The sequence below is a fragment of the Grus americana genome, chromosome Z, assembly GCF_028858705.1.
Source record: "Grus americana isolate bGruAme1 chromosome Z, bGruAme1.mat, whole genome shotgun sequence".
In the NCBI taxonomy this organism is placed as follows: Eukaryota; Metazoa; Chordata; class Aves; order Gruiformes; family Gruidae; genus Grus; species Grus americana.
In genome coordinates this window covers 84,753,041-84,765,759 of record NC_072891.1, presented here as the reverse complement: position 1 = coordinate 84,765,759, position 12,719 = coordinate 84,753,041, and positions in this window count along the sequence as shown.

Genomic DNA, 12,719 nt, shown 5'->3' with positions numbered 1-12,719 from the left:
AAGCCAGTAACAAAAGCTTCAGCAAGGATCTTTGATTATTCCAGGCCTGCTAGAAATTATATCAGACATAGGAATTTAACTTTGTGGTCCTGTTTTTCCATTTAATCCAAGGACAGAGACAAGAAAGGTGGCTTCTGTCTTCGTTGAAGTCCCTTTGTTTTATAGGCTTGGAAAGGTCTTGGGGTGGCAAAAAAAAAAGGGGGGGGCAGGGAGGAGGGAAGGCAAACCAACACGAAACTCACTGTACAAATAGGAAAACTAAGAACTGTATCAAAGTGCTCTCCAACAGTTTTAAGAAAAAGGTGTGGACCTCTCCTCAGCACCAAGAGGAGGGATCCTGGCTAGTAAGGAGATGTTCTGTCAGTGTGACAGTGTATGGAAAAATGTACCTGCCACTGCCCTCTTTAAATATTTCATGCTGTCAGAGTAACCTTGGAGACCTTTGTGCAACTGATGGCCCGCTCCTTTCCATTGAAAAGGGATATCAACAGCAGAATTTTCTGCTCTTGCTGAAAGCCTCACAGCAGTATTTTCATCCTGAACATCATACAACTGGAATGGGCCAGGAAGAAGCAGGACTGACTTGTCCAATTTTATGCTCTCAGTGGAAACAAATGTAGACAGAGAGCACACTCAAAGTGGGAAATTATTTGAGATGTTCTCAATTTGATAACCAAGCTGTTGCTATGTTAACATTGGAATTTATGACAGGAGTTATAGAACAAAAGAGCTCAAAGGACCTCTCAGTGATCACCTGGAAGGCAGCTGGCTGCACATGAGCCATTGCCGCAGAAGTCTATAGATGCTTCTTTCATACTACTACAGTTGCAGCAGGGGTTTTTTTAAGGTTGATCCCTAAAACATGAGAGACATTGTGATTAAAGCAAAACTCAGATTGTTACTAAAAAAGTGCACTGTAAAAGAGCCTCAACCACTAGAATTTTGGATTGGTTGCACAAAAGCTGTGGAATTATGAAGTGAGTCTGTAGACAGTCACAAATGTACGTAAAAAAGCGAGTGGTAAAATGAGTGGGTGGCAAGGCTTTTTAATATCTCACTGGGGAGAAAGAATGAAACATCAGTGAGAGTTGTTGTGAAGAATAATACCTGAAGCATTAGAGAAACTGATAAGTGTCTGATGAATGTTATGACTCCAGATACAATGAGGCTTTAGAGAAGTACTTTTTATTTATCCTTTTCCCCCTTTTTACCTGAAACTTAGAAGCTGAGAGGAAATAGGTTCTTATTTTTGACACTCTAAGTAATTTTGAGAACAATAAAGACAGGATTACCTGTGGAGTATGTGATTCCAGCTTGTAGGAGTAGTTGTTGAAAGCATGCCCTCAAAAAGTAAAAGGAGATGAACTTCATCTGAAAAAAATGAAAAGTGTGCCTATAGCGAAGCAAAGTTTATTTGGTCACATTAAAGAAATGTGGAAAGGAAAAAACAGAGCAATCAAGAAAGCAGACATTGATGAGGATATCTACTGTGACATATGGTAAAAGAAAAAAAAAAAAAAAAAGAGGTTGCAGACGGATAGAATGACTTAACTTGGAAGGGGACTCCAGAAGTTGCCTAGTCTAACACTGTGTGGAAAGGATGTCCAGTAAGATCAAGCTGATCAGGGCTGAGCCCGGTCAAGTCTTCACCTCCAGGGATGGAGGGACCACAGCCTCTCTGGGCAGCTTGCTTCGGTGTTTGACCACCCTCATGGTACACACAAAAAAAAATAAAACAAAATCGTTATATCTAGCCTTAATTTCCCATGTTCGAACTTGTGTCACAGTTTCCTACCTTGATTGGACAGAACATCCTGATGTGTTGCACAATTGTGTTTATCTTCTCATAGCTGCATCTCTTGATGGCTGCCGCACCCAGAGATCTATTAATACATGTAGTTTCCCATTATCCACAGGAATTTCTAAGGCCTGCAGACAGATTATTATTTTTTTTTCTTACTACATTCCATCAACTTTATGTGTAATGGAGGTTAATCCTGTGAATCTTGCCTTAGACACCCTCTCCTTGTTTGGGTATGTTTCTGATTCCCTTTTCTTGGTTTGAGGTTTCTCTTGCAGATCCCTCCTGCCAAAGGTGCTGCCTGCTAGCTGTAAGCTTTCTCCTAAAAATCAGATTGCACACAAACCCTTTTTTGGCCTTTAGGAAGAGTAAATCCTACAGAAGTTATTAGTTTTAGGTGACTACACTTTCTCAAACAGGTAATGCTATAATGCAGTGCCTCAAAAGATGGTCAAAATCAGCACAGGCTGAGACGGAAAAGAAATTATTTTAGTGTAGCCCTCATTGACAGAGAAAGGGAGTATACTCAAACAGGAAAGTTGCTCTTAAAAGGGGCCTTTAGAATAGATTGTTGCATTAATTCAGCTTTTGCCACAAGGTGATTATTTGCTCTAATCACAAGCTGTTAGGAAACATTATATCAATGAGGAGTGCATCCAAGGGTCTACAGTGGGTATTACTGAAACCCTGGATGTCGCAATAAAATGGTTACAAATAACTAATGCATCCCAGGGACAGCAGTTTCTCGTGCAGAATAAACTTAATTGGATATATATCCTAGTGAATACCAAAACAAATTTGCAAGCAGAGTACAGAGTATAAATACATCTCTTAACATTATGGTCCAAAAATATGCATCAAGAACTGTGTAGTAGGAGAAGCTGCATTTGTATTTGTTTTGGGTTTGCGTGGTGAGGTTTTGGTAGGGGGGGTGCTACAGGGGTTGCTTCTGTGAGAAGCTGCCAGAAGCTTCCCTCATGTCCGACAGAGCCAGTGCCAGCCGGCTCCAAGACGGACCCACCGCTGGCCAAGGCCAAGCCCGTCAGTGATGGTGGCAGTGCCTCTGGGGCAACAGAGTTCAGAAGGGGAAAAAAGGACCAGCAGCTTTTGCAGCCAGAGAGAGAAGTGAGAAGATGTAAGAAACTCTGCAGACACCAAGGTCAGTGCAGAAGGAGGGGAGGAGGTGCTCCAGGCGCCGGAGCAGAGATCCCCCTGCAGCCCCTGGAGAAGACCATGGTGAGGCAGGCTGTCCCCCTGCAGCCCATGGAGGTCCATGGTGGAGCAGAGATTCCCCTGCAGCCCGTGGAGGTCCATGGTGGAGCAGATACCCACCTGGAGCAGACATCCCAGGCTGGGGCAGGGGCAGAGTGGGAGGAGTCCTCCCCCTGAGGAGGAAGGAGCGGCAGAGACAGCGTGTGAGGAACTGACCCCAACCCCCATTCCCCATCCCCCTGTGCCGCTGGGGGGGAGGAGGGAGAGAAATGGGGAGTGAAGTTGGGCCGGGCAGGAGGGAGGGCTGGGGGGACGGGGTATAAGCTTTGGCTGTATTTCTCATTGCTCTGCTCTGATTTGCTCGGTCATAAATGAGGTGAATTTTTCTTTAAGTTCAGTCTGTTTTTCCCGTGACGGTAACTGGTGAGTGATCTCTCCCTGACCTTATCTCGACCCACCAGCCTCTCGTGATATTTTCTCCCCCCTGCCCAGCTGAGGAGGGCAGTGACAGAGCGGCTTGGGGGGCACCTGGTCTCCGGCATGGGTCAAATGCATCACGTTATTCTAGTCATATTCCAAGACAAAAAAGTTCTAATATTTAGCAAACATTTGTACAAGGCAAATTTTTATTAAGGGGACTGGGAGATAGTCTCAGAAAATGTAAAGGCTGATGTGATAGTATGTACATACTTTTTCTTACAGCAATCAGTGAGGTATCTGAAACTTCTGTCCTGGGTACAATACCAGTGATAAGTGTACACTGAATGAGTGAGGTGGAAAAAACAAAGTAGCTAACATTAGGATCAAATTCTGTAGCTTCAGGAAATCCCAAAGAGTCTAGATTTCAGAATAGACCTAGCTTGTTTTATGTACAAAAACTAGATGATCCTGATAAACTACTACCCTGTTTTGGGATGATCTGAAGATGAGAATGGCTATTAGCAAATTTTGACTTGTCCTGCAAAGTATTTTTTGCAATACTGTCCACCAGACAGAAGAACCATCCGCAGATTCTATGGAAGACCATGCTTAGCTGTCACATGCCAACAGGAAAGGCAAGAACACACCATGGAGAACTAAGGATGAATCTAAACAACCAGTTTGAATGACATGAGAGAATCAGAACAGGAATATATGTGTGCTAACAAGAAACAAAGGGAAATAACTCAGAAAATTAAATGAGAAATAACTTCTCCAATAGGCTCACAAACGGAAATGAGCGGCATAAGATTGACTTAAAGGCCAGTACACATGGAAGTCATCACAACACCAGGTTCAAAATATAAATAGTGACCAAATAAAACTGAAAAATAGTAAGTGCTTGCCCCAGTAAATAAGGCAGCAGTCACACAAAAGCACAACAGAGTCTTCTACATCTTAACAACCAGCAAAGAGTTTGGAGGCAGGCATCCAGCATGGGATAGTTTGACTCATTCACCTGAACCGTATCCCAAGGCGGGCTCCTTGCTACCTTTTCCAGATGCTGTACATTGTCCTTTCACGTTGGAAACAGATCTACTAATGCTGTTAATTAGCAACAAACTGAAAAACAGAATACGAAGCCAGATCATCACCTAGTGAGCTGGTGTAGTTTACAACAGGTGACTTGTTTTGTTGTTGTTGTTGTTTACTTTGGGACTGTTCACTTAATTTTATATCTCAATATAATGCAAATAAATCCCAAATAGCTTTACAAAATTAAACTGATGTATGTATTCATCGGTGAAATATAACCACCTCCAATGTAAAATGTTGCAACTGTTGAAAACCACCTACCATACCTAATTAATTTTTGGGAGGGGATTTTAGAATGAAGAATTTAATTGCCCAAAGGCAGATGTGCAGTTCCTTATAGTGGATTCTGAAAATGTAACCCTTAATGTGGCTAAATAGTATCCATATGAATTTTTAAACTGGAAATTTATCTGTACCAGGAACAGAATACAGTTGGTAATAGTATCACGCCTTTTAGCATTGTCCTTGCTTCTGTGCCCTACCTGAACTATTCAAGTATATTATGATTGTTGTTGTTGTTTCAGTAAACTCTTTAAATTATCAAGTCATCTTAGCTTTGTGTTTTGAAATGAACTGAGTAGTTAGTTTGAAGCTATTAAAAATAATATGCTATTATAACTCTGGAATAAGCAACCGTGTTCTAATGTCTTTCAAGGTTTTGTTGTATTTTCATTCTTTATACATTGAAATCTATAAATTTTTTTTATTATTATTTTTTTTTTTTTTAAAACTGTGCAGCTTGAAAATGTCCTTACAGGAGGAATGGTTGCACCAGCATAATGACAAAATTAGAACAGCAAAGGAAAAAAAAAAAGTTATTTAGCATAACTGGATTATTGCTCTCAGAACTACATAATTTGAAATACAATGCTAGAATCCACAAGGGAAAATCCAGATGGTTAGCAAGTCCCCATACAGCCACAGTCTCATGAAATTACTCCCACTAACCCAAAGGCTTCTTTTCCATTTTATTCAAGTTCACATGAAAATGTGAATTTAAAAGGTGTCCTAATGTAGCTGAGAAGTAGTGTCACAGGAAGCCAATTCACAGAATGTCTGTGAAATTAGTACCTGGATTATGCTTCTCGTTAAGCCCATGAGAAATTCAGATGCTTTGTGCACCCCTGTCCTAGTTTCATTGGAGTCCAGTGACAGATCCTTTACAACTTCATATGTTACCCAGTTAGTGCTTTGTTGACGCTGCTAGCAGCTCCTGACAAGCATTTCTCCACACCTTGTGCACGGATGAAAATGCCATATAACGTCCCTCTGCAGTGCAATCTGCAGGAGGGAGCAAAGAGGATGCATTAAACCCGGAGTTCCTTGTGGCAGAATATCTTCTCCCACGGAGGGCAATTGCAGGACAGGAAGGAACAAGCAGAAACAGCTGGATCCTTCCGAAAAGGGACTTTTTGGCTGCGGGAAGAGTTCCCCATTGCAGACAGATCTGCGGTGTCTCCGTACTCCCACCTGACACTCATGGTCAGATGCCACCAGGAGTGGTAAAGCACCACTGCGGCTCTGGAACAGATGTTGAAAGGCACATCCTTACTACCTTTATCATGCACTTCAGCGTAGGGCGGAGAGAGTTACGATGACTACATAGTTTTTAACACTTTCTTGGGTGCTTTTCATGTCCCTTGCACCCACAGCCGTGATTTTGCACAGTGTCCCCCCCTCCCCCGGGCTGATACAATGTCTCAGACCTATTCATTTCCAACCTTGTCACTCACTGCCCGTGGATGAAAGGGCTCTATGAAGTGCGGACGCGGCTCAGATACGCATGTCTGGGCATGGCTGAGGAGGATTATGCTGCATAACAATGTCACGCACGGATTATGTCGCACCACGTTGTGTAGGTGCTGGCCAGCCCGCTCTGCCTCTTTCAGAGGTCACGAGGCCTCAAGTCTGTTTTCGGTGCGCAGACAAAATCTAAGTCTCGGTGTTGCACTCACGCTTACTCCCACTGTAATTAATTGGTTTGCCAATCTCATCAATGGAAGAAGCATTGAGGACTTTAATTAAGCCTTTTCTGGACATGTCATATTGTATTTCTGACATTTCAAAATATTTGAAATGCAAATTCTTTCATTCATCAGTCTATGTCTGTGTTGTTGTTATTTTATTTATTTATTTTTAAGTTTCAAATCAGGGCAGACTTTGGTGCATCCACAAACTATTGCCCTGATTCTCCTCTTTGCAGCCATGTACTCAGATCTTCCTCACAATCAAGTTTCTTTTCTTTTCTTTTCTTTTTTTTTTTTTTTTTTAGCGGAAGTACAAATCTCAACAGAGCTGGCATTTATTCTTTTGATTTTTGTGCTTTCAATACAGGCTGTTTTCTACATGCTTTTAAATGGATGTTGTGAGGTGGGTTTTAATCACTCATTCTACACTCTCTTGTGTAATACCTTCTCTATAGCTTAAAAGTAATTTCCCCCTACAGTTTTAGTTGTCCTTAATTTAGCAAACCATTTCTTTTATTCTTTAGCCTGTGCTCTGAAGGATGTTGAAATTATCATAGCTGTTATTGTTTTACAAGTTTCTATCTATACAGCATAAAACATTTTTACCATTAAATTTTACATCTAAATAACTGTAAATTAATACACTTGTATTTTACTGAATGTTGTATTTCTTGGAGCAGGCATGAGAACACAGCACTAAAGTGATCTGATTTGGGGGATATTTTCAGGTGAGCTTGCATTCTTAAAAAAAAATATACGTTTTGAGAGCATATGCAAAACTATTTACTTGAATGCCAGTCTTTTGTATATGATGGCATTGTAAAATGATTCATGTAAAGTCTGCCCTTATTTGTTTGAAATAGTCAGTGCCTGGAGAGCTCACTGGTTTAATTGGGAGTTTGAAGGCATTCTGTATGGAGCAGGATGAGGTCTTTTGACATGTTTCAGCCCAGATTGAATCTTTACAGCTGAGCTACAACCCATGAAAAACATGGCTTTATAATGGAAATGCTGACACAACCTTTCAATTAGAGTAGTGTTAACTGCATCATTATAATTAGGGACGCGCTGACCCTCTGAAAACTCTGGTTTTCAGATCAGGAGAAGGTATTATCCTTTAGCTGGTCACTATTCATTTTTTTCTAAATCCAGAAAAAGCTAACTGATTAAAAATATGTTACCCAAAATTTGTTTCCTTGACAGAATAAAAAAAGGATATAGAAATTTGTCCCAGTACCCATAGTCAGCTTCAGTTACGAAAATACCTTCTTAAATACATTCCGTGACCCAAGAAAACTGCTATTTAAAAAAAATAGAAAAAAGATGATTCTGACTTAATTTTTCACCAATTAAACCAGACTATCATTCTAATATATCAAACCAATAACAGAAATCTGTCGTGTTTTTTTTTTTTTTTTTTTCCAATTAATCTCTTCATGTATAATAGTGTAAAATATTTGGTGAGCATGTAGTTTGCCAACCACTCTGAAAAGCTTACAACTAAGTACTGATTGGGCTCAAAACTGCAAAATTAGCAAAATTAGATAGAGCTGTGAAGATTTTAGCACAATTCATGACATAAGTAATAGCAAAGTTGTTTGTAACAAAGTCTGTACATTTTGTGGAGGGATGTTTTGGTCCATGAACTATTCCTGGAAAAAACATCCCAGTGCTTTGTCAGTTGTTACTGTGTTCCAAATCTGCTGTCTTAAAGTGAGCTGTGAGGCACAGAGCTGTAAGAAACTGTACTTATGTCTATATTTGTCTATGGACTTACTGAAGAAAACAAAAAAAATGAATCAATAAAAAGCTATTTTCACTGGATTAGAGGTACTACATTTAGCTGTCAGCATTAAAAAGATTATGACTTACAAATATTAGCACAGTTAATTACAGTTCATTTCAAGCATTGGAGAACTTTTTGATAATATTAATTTTATAAGTTTTGCTGCTTTGTAAGTATATTTTCTGCCTCTTTTAACTTTTATTCTCATTTATCACAGGAAACTATTAATATATTAAAGTTACACAACCAAATACTCTGGTAATAAGAAAGACAAAAGGCTGACCACATATTATTTTTTCAGCCCCCTTGTGCGTGTATTATGATAATTTTTTTTTAACTACATAGTCATGTGCTATTTTTTCTCTGCCTTTTTAGGTATAGCATAAGCAGCACTCACCAAATAAGTGGTAGTTTGTGGTTTTGTGACCTGTTTACTACACTAAATCCAAACTCCACTGTTAACAGAAAGATTAATTTAATCTTTGTCTTTTCCATGATACTTGCTGCCGTAACTAAGCCCTTCATGAACAATTGCTAATATATTTTCTGCAACACTCAGGAGAAGTTTAAGGGTATGGTCATCACAACACTTACCAAGTTTTGCTCTACCTACTCCAAGACGCAAGCATCTGATTTTTCAATACACTTTGCATTAGGTGGAATTGGACAGATTCAAATTCCAGCATTTACTAACACAAAGTGTCAGTGTTTCTCTAAATCAGTAGGGTCACAAATTATTCAATAAGAAAATAAGAGATATAAAATTACTAGCAGCCTATGAAAAGTCTGCTTAAATATTTGGTTTCAGTTTAGTTCTTGCATAGCAGTGTTATGCAATGACACCTGAGTTGACACCAAATGAACTGCCTACGGATACAGTCCCTCCTTCTCAACTAATTAGTTTTGGTTTTACTTCTAGGAACAAGCCTAATTAGCCCAAGTTTAGGGCCACAAAGCTGTTGAGACCCAAGCTAGTATCTCTGTAGTTTGCATGTCAATATACCAGCTTCAATAAAATTTCATTTAGGTACCTTCACATGGCAGTACCTGGTGTGACAGACATACTTTACCATTAGATACAAGTGTAGTGTAGATGCAATGCAGTTTTCCACATCTCCTTTGATCAGTAGTCACGGCCCTTTCAATCCGTATTTTGTAGGTTCAGCAAAAAATAAGTTAGAGTACTATGATCAACATTTTCCTTGACAAGAAAAGCACCAGTCAGACCCACAGCAATGACCATCCTCTGCACCAAATAAGGCAGAGAGGGGGAAAAAAAGTTCATGATGAAGTAATTAAAGGCTATAATGCATTCACACTGAGTTGAATTAAGGTTTCAGTTACAATCTTAATTATGGGATTTCTAACATCTAAACAGAATGTCACTGTATAGAGCTACTTTGCTCAAGGTAGACATACGCTAAATTTCTTAGAAAGCTTATGAGAGATAACCTGAATATTTGGGTTCAGTAAGCTGTAAAGTCACTTTGTAAAAGGAATGGCTTAGGTGAGGGTTTTGATTGTTCATTTTATTTGTCTTTTTTTAAAAAAAAAAAAAAAGCAAACTAAGAACTCTGCTGAAAACTTTCCACGTGGCATTGTATTTCAGATCGTTGTAAACTTCAGCTACAAACTTTGTTGACCACTTGAGTCAATCTTTTAATTGGCCAAGTTTTGTTCTGATATCTGTCTGAGAATAAATTCTTAAAAAAAGACAATTTCTATCTTAATCTGCGGATGTTAGCTAATACCACAGGGTAAGGACTGTTGTGAGTCCTTTAGCTAATTCCTACAGACAAGCAAGGGCTAGGCTGGGCAATGCTGTTTTCGAAGTTTTATATCTCAATTCTATCCCTCTTCTCCAGGCTCCAGATTAGTTCTGGTTGTCTCCAGCCATAGCTTTGAGTCTACCCTGCCTTAGTCCAAACCGTGCCCTTACTCCCTTCACAAGCCCCAGACATCTAAACGCCCATGCCACCTTGCTTGCCTAGCAGCCTTGCTCTGCTCTCAATCCTGTTTTTCTTTTCCAGTTTCTACATTCCCCTTTCTCTTTGTCTGGTCCATCTCACTGCTTTTCCACCAGCTTTTTTCCATCAAAACCTAGTTGCTCTTTCCCCTTTCTTTAGTTCACAGGTCTAGACTATGTTTCATACACAATTATGAGTTTTGTTCTTCCTCCTCCCTGCTACTTTCCTAGATCACGTCAACTACATTAATTGTTCTCTCTCTGTGAATCTTGTTTTGTTTTCCCTGTATTCAAAATATATCCTTTTCATTCTTCCTGCTACCTGGAGGTGCTTTCTGAGATGGAAATATCTTTGACCTGGGTTAGGAGGCCAGCAATCACAGTGACCTAGAGCAACCAGTGCAGGTTTATAGGAAGGTACTGCTTAGTCCCCAGAGGTCTGAACAGAGCATGTGTAATACATACACATAAATTTTGCAAATTTATTTGCCAATCATGACTTTTCTGAACACAATGCACAAACTGCTTCTAAAAGATGTGTAACTTAAGCACCAATTTGGTTTTCCTCTGGGAACAGCGCAAGGCATATCCCTGACACAAATGCAATTATCTTCTCTAACTTATTAGGCTCTAAGAATTTGTGTTACTTAAGCACTTATAGACCTATAAATAAATACTGATAGGTATTTTATCTAAACTTCCTCCTTAAAAAAAAAAAAAAAAGTGGCTTACCCTGAGGCAAAACCCCTAGCAGAGAAAATCGCCAGATTCTAGAGTTTGGGAAATTTACAAATAAAAACAGAGGAAGAAGTAGCAAGTGCTATCAAACCTGGCTGAAGCAGCTATGCCATAGTTTATGCACATTGCTCAGTGGCAGAGATTCTTCTAGTCAGTGTTTTATGTTTTGGTCTGAAAAATACGGGTCCTAGTCTCTCACAACAGTCCTGCTGTGGAAAGTACTGTGTGCCAAGATTTAGACTTAAAGAGGGTAGATATAGATGAGATATTAGGAAGAAATTCTTCCCCGTGAGGGTTGCGAGGCCCTGGCACAGGTTGCCCAGAGAAGCTGTGGCTGCCCCTGGCTCCCTGGCAGTGTTCAAGGCCAGGTTGGATGGGGCTTTGGGCAACCTGGGCTAGTGGAGGGTGTCCCTGCCCATGGCAGGGGTGGGACTGGATGGGCTGTGAGGTCCCTTCTAACCCAAACCATTCTATGATTGATTTTGTGATTGATTCTATGATTGATTCTAAGATTGTGACAGGTGAACAGATTAGATTTACACCTTAGAGCTTTTTATTGGCATCAGTGAAGACCAAAACACTAAAAAAACCCCACTTATAAAAATAACCAGAGAACTTGGGATTCAGCTGAGAAGACGTCTACCAGAATTTGCTGTGCTGGAGCTCTGCCAGGACATCCATGAGAAGTCTGCATAGTTGAAGAGGCTGAGCTATGAGTGCTGGGGCCTTTCTGTATCTGAGCTGCATTTCTGTTGTGTCATGACTTTAAGAAACTTGCTGGTAGATTCCTCATATATTAGTTAGATTCCTCATATGCTAGTCTGGGGATAGAATACTAGATTTTTTTTTTTCCTTTTTTTCCCTAGAGTGCTTTAAGATCTGTGGTTGGCAGTTGCTAATGCCTTTAATTGAGGTTATATAGGGTTTGCTTCTCCTTTTTCTGAAGAAGAAAAACTTCTGTCTGTGGTCTCAGACTCAATCTTCATTAAAGAGAAGGTATTTAAGGCAGATACCATAAACTGTGATATTTTGAGCCTTTTTTCTGTTTCATAGAATCATAGAATCATAGAATGGTTGGGGTTGGAAGGCACCTCAAAGATCATCTAGTTCCAACCCCCCTGCCATGGGCAGGGACCCCCTCCACTAGACCACGTTGCCCAAAGCCCCATCCAACCTGGCCTTGAACACTGCCAGGGAGCCAGGGGCAGCCACAGCTTCTCTGGGCAACCTGTGCCAGGGCCTCGCCACCCTCACAGTAAAGAATTTCTTCCTAACATCTAATCTAAATTGACCCTCCTTCAGCTTCAACCCATTACCCCTTGTCCTGTCACTACACTCCCTGATAAACAGTCCCTCACCATCTTTCCTGCAGCCCCTTCAGGTACTGGTAAGTCACAATTAGATCTCCCTGGAGCTGCCTTTTCTCCAGGCTGAACAACCCCAACTCTCTCAGGCTGTCCTCATAGGAGAGGTGCTCCATCCCTCCAATCAGCTTCGTGGCCCTCCTCTGGACTCGCTCCAACAGCTCCATGTCTCTCCTGTACTGGGGCCTCCAGAGCTGGACGTGGTACTCCAGGTGGGGTCTCACCAGAGCGGAGTAGAGGGGCAGGATCACCTCCCTTGACCTGCTGGTCACGCTGCTGGACACGCAGCCCAGGACACGGTTGGCTTTCTGGGCTGCCAGCGCACACTGCTGGCTCATGTTGAGCTTCTCATCAATCAATACCCCCAAGT